The following is a 5000-nucleotide window of genomic DNA, read 5'->3' as shown; positions in this document are numbered from 1 at the left end:
ATCCCGTACACGACAGGAGTTCCATCCAAGGTAAACTCGGCTACCCCTCTGCTTCAGCCGCTGAAGATTCTGCGGACTGACGGCAACGACCCAGTTGGCTGTCTCCGGGGTCTTGCCAGCCATGCGGCTGACCCGAATTCCCGAAGGCACATCCTTCTGGTTCGCATCGCAGAGATTTTGCCTCCAAATACTGGAGGCAATTTCGTCCTTACCCATCCGACGCGGGACGTCGTAAACTAAAACCTCGGGGTCCCGCTTGGTAGGTAAGGAGACGGACAGACCCGCGCTCCGGAGCTTCTTATTGCCAACGAAGGCTTGCAGGTCCTCCTTTCGGTCGGTCTCGACGACGATGCCACCGGAGTGGATGCGTCGGACCGACTTAATTCGGATCGCCTCCTTCGCTGGTTTAACGAGGGACAGAACAGTAACCTTCGTAACTTCGCTGCTCTGTCCTTTTTCCTTCGGCGGGAAGATTTTTACCACATGCTGCGATTGTGGCCGTCTCCCCGCTTCCGGAGAAGCTCCTTTGCAGTCGACTTTGTTCACATGGGCGTAAGTCGACTGCGCGGCGTTGCAGGCCGTCTTCGGGAGAGTTCCCTTGGACGGCCCAGGTCGCATCGCACTCATTACGGCAGGACGCGCTTTTAGGTCCGCCCTGACCGCGGCGAGCTGCCCTTCGACGAAGCTATTCCGTTGAATAAGCTCCTGGACCAGCTCGTTGAGTGCCTCAACCTCGGCGAGTATCTTTGACCCGGACTCCTTATTGACTTTCGACTCAGGTCGAAAGCAAAAGGTCCGTATTTCGGACACTCGCCTAAAGGCTTCGTCTCTTACGAGATCGAGAGGCCGTACCTTCTGCCCGGAGAACGTCCCCTTCGGTCTCCTGGCCCGGTTTACTGCGGCCTTGCCGGTGGGTGCGCCCGGCTTGGCTCGCTTTGACTTTTTGGTGACGGTTTGCCAACCGTCACCAGTAGGGTCCTCGACACGCTCGGGTGCCGACTGCACCTTCACGAGTGACGTGTCTCCGACTCGTTCGATTACTTCCACGTTACCGGTGTCCGGCGTACCTTCTACCGTGGGCTCGGTTTTCACCGAGACCGCTCGCGTGGGAGTCACACATCTTTGCAAGATCACACGAGGATTGGCGATATTAATCACCTTCCCGGATCTTGTCTTTCTCACAGACGCGGGGGGACTGACAGCTGCATTTGCAGTTCCCGCGTCTGCGGCGACGGCTTCACTCCGAGTAGGAGCTGGACCCGTCGTCTTTGGACGCTTAGTTTTTTGTTCATTAATTTTATTAAGACCCATAATGTGTCTTGGTCTTTCATCCAGTGCGCTCCCCGGCCACCACCGACCCACACAATTTGGAACCCGCCAAAGGCTGGGTTAGGGCTACGCACCGAATATAGTCTGCTGGCTGGGTCGGTTTCCTTACCCAGCCCGCGTCCTCGCCCAGCAGAACCCACTTGCCCGAAGCGTGTGGTCGTTCCAAGCCGATTGACTGGACCAGGGCTGCTTTTCTCGTCCAGCCGCCCATCTAGCCGAAGCAGAGGCCAAAGGTACGTGTTGGGGACGTCTCACCCGCAGGAGAGGGCCCCCTCAGATCCCAGGATCCTCTTTTCCGACGACAAGGGTCGCCACGCACGGCAAACACGTGGGAGACAGCAGTCGGAGAGGCTGCCTCTTCCTCTCCACCACACTTCGTTCAGTTCGCTGCGTATTTAAGAACACGAGCTATCCAGCGGTACCTTTTTCGTGGAGGCTCAAGTGTGGCTAGGGCACGTTTGCCCCTTGCGGCCTGGGTTGCCCAGGGGATTGATTGCATCCCATGTATTCCTGAGCCCAGCGGAGTGTTGTCTAGTGGCGTGTTCCGCCCACGAAAAACGGTCTGAAAAACCGTTTAACGTAAACTGGGGAACTGATGCCACGAGTGACAACAGTTCCCCAGTCGGAAGTCATACAGCACATACAGTGCTGTACAAAGAACACGCCACAGCCCGTATGCTAAATCAGGGCCTCGCCATTATGCGAAGTACTACATGTACGACGCACTGACGGTCTCTAATGCCTTCATCGCCGATACACCCATCGACTCGGCCGATCAACCCTCCTACGCGAGGGCTAGTTCGGGGGTTATCTCCCGCCCTGGGTGGCCACAGACCGCCACCGCCAGTAGATAGGGACAGATGGGAATCTCGTTAATCCATTCATGCGCGTCACTAATTAGATGACGAGGCATTTGGCTATTTTTTTTTTTTTTTTTTTTTTTTTTTTATAGAGAGGAAAATCTTTTATAGACACCACGGAATTCTTCGACGTGATAGTGTGGGAATCCTTATACCCACTAAAAACCTCTCTCTTCTCACGCCTAGATGTTATGGCGGAGGACGGCTTTATTTCCTGGTGCCGAATTTGCGATGTTGGGGCCCAGGTTGCCCATTACAGTGGCCGTGAATCGGGCGATCACCCAACGCCCTCCCTATTACCCGGATGACAGATGTTGTTTGTCATCTTATTCCATCTTGTCCAGTTCGTGTGCGATCCCTGAAGGGCCCTCGTAGTTATTGATCTTAAGAGCCCTTTGAGTCCTAGTGCGGAGATCGATTCAGCCGAGAGCGATGCCCACACGCCGCGCCAGGAGATGGTGACCGACGTCACTCTAACAGCTTCCGCCAAAACCCCAAATTCCTGGGCGACGCGATGCCTTAACAGCGGGGTGTCGTATTTAGCGACTTTCCTCGTATGTGCATCATTAAGCGATGTCGCACCGCTAACGACCTGGCTGTCGATGACCTTGACAGCTCCATCCTTAAAGGCCACCAAATCAGGCTTCTGCAGACCCGACTGCAGGACATAATGCGGGTTCTCCCTAACCTTCCACCCACTTTGCCTCAGACCAAACGCTACGATTCGGCATATGGCATCGTGTCTGAGTATTCGACCCCCATGAGTCCGGTGACATCCCTGCACTATGTGTGCCGCCGTCTCCGTTACGGCGCACCCAGCACGACACAACACAGGAGCCCCATTCCCACGACGGCCTCTTGATGTTCTTACTCTGGTGGGCAGGGCGTTAATACGTACATGGTGATATTGCACGTAATCCCTGCCGGGGATCCCCGCAGAACAGGCGTCAACCCAAGAGCTGCTATCGATGACTTTAGCAGCCTCACGCAATTCTCCTCCATCGTTAGACTGATGGAGTAAAGATGCCCAGTATTTGGCACGATCCTCAGGCCGGAAGAGCGCCCGACCTTGGATAGTCAGAGCACTCTCCGCCCGTCGAACCGCTGCCACAACTGCCGGATGTTGGGAGGCATCTCTTGCAGCCGCACAGGAGGACCCCGCCATTGATGTTAACCTGGCGTGCATCATACCCGGTATCGATGTTCGAAACGCGGGGATGCCAAGTCCACCCTCCCTGCAACTGGCGTGGAAATACCCAAGTGGTACATCTTTGGGCAGACGCAACCACCTTCGAACGGCCAGCCGCGTCTGTTTATCTAATGCCTTCAAGATTTTAAGTGGGCATCTTGTCAAAACCAGCTGGTGATAAAAACGCGGAATGAGGAAACAGCGCAAGATCTTGAGGCGCTGTTGAGGCTTGAGTGGCGCCTTGGTGATATTGGCCAACTCTCTGTCTAGCTTGCCCCCAGGTTTTTCAATACCCATTGGCGAGATCTTAATGCCCAGATATCGGAAGCCCTCGGTAGGTCCCAGTTGTTTAATAGACCGACCGTTGACCTCAAATTTGCTGGCGGAGAGTATCTTGTACTTCTTTTCTTTACCAGCGATCTGGATGGACATAGCCAGACATTTATCGGAGTTGAATTCCAACCCGTACTTTCGTGCCTCTTCCTCAGCCGTTCGAAGCATGCCCTGCATTCCTGAAACGGAGGACGCGAACAAGATCAGGTCATCCGCATACGCCAGTATATTGACCCTTTGCTCCCTGATAACATAGCCGACCTCCTCGGGTAACACCCTTATCACCCGGTCCATGACGATCGAGAATAGCAGGGACGACAAGGGATCGCCCTGCCGCACACCCCTCGCTACCCGGATCGGATCCGATGTCTCTCCACGGACCTGAAGCACGGTTCGGCTATTACGGTACGTCGCTGTTATGTACCTCACAAAGAGCTCCGGGAGTCCCAATCCCCTTAGTGCCGATGTTATGGCATGGTGACTAACGCTGTCAAACGCCTTGGCCACATCTAAGGACACAACGTGAAGCTGCTTTAAGCAGCTCCGTGCGTCACGAAGGGCAGTTGATAGTACAAGCACGTTCTCAGCACAGCCATCGTGTACTCCTCGTTGCCGCTCATCGATGAGACCGGCTTTTGCCAATCTCACCGCCAAGATTTTATGCAGCTGACGAACGACGACTGAAGCCACACTTATAGGACGGAACTCGGATGGTGTTGAGCTTCCGTCCTTCTTAGGGATAAATACCGTCCTGCTGATGAGGAGCTCAGATGGAAATGCCCCTACCGCAAGGATGACATTATAAAATAAGGTTCTTAGAACTACTGGCACACTCCTCCATTGCCTGCTCGAGATGTTATCGAGACCCGATGCCGAGGAGAGCGGGATCTCATTGGCCTGGATCTCATGGCCACGAACCGGCTCAGCGATCCAATGCAGGTCATCCCTTTCCTGAACCGGATGAAGGTGTTCAATGGGGACAGAAGGACTGGTGAGCATAGGTGTCCAGTACTCCACCATCTCGCCAACGGTTGGTGTTTGAGCCTGCACCGGGCCATCCAGTACAAGCTTGGCCGCGCGAGACATGTCCTTCTTCCAGAGTTCCTGCATGGCCGCATACTCCCTTCTCCTCAGTCTCCACCTCGGCACGGGCCCGGCAGGCGCAGCTTTAGGTGGCCGGAGCAGTGGTGTTCTCCGCTCCTTTACTTTCGCAGAAGGCGTCGGAAAGACTCGTTGAAGCCATCGACAACAAGCACTCGGTGTTATTGGTTCTCGATTAAGAACCGTTC

At 54.9% G+C, this 5000-nt stretch overlaps 1 pseudogene; it reads right to left on the bottom strand.

Moving 5' to 3' along the window:
• The window catches only part of LOC143260064 (large subunit ribosomal RNA), an 11780-nt pseudogene that overhangs the window by 3127 nt on the left and 3653 nt on the right, over positions 1 to 5000 (bottom strand).

Source organism: Megalopta genalis, chromosome 9 (genome assembly GCF_051020955.1).
Source record: "Megalopta genalis isolate 19385.01 chromosome 9, iyMegGena1_principal, whole genome shotgun sequence".
Classification (NCBI taxonomy): domain Eukaryota; kingdom Metazoa; phylum Arthropoda; class Insecta; order Hymenoptera; family Halictidae; genus Megalopta; species Megalopta genalis.
Note: the sequence above shows the minus strand (reverse complement) of the source record. Positions and strands in the feature narration are given on the sequence as shown.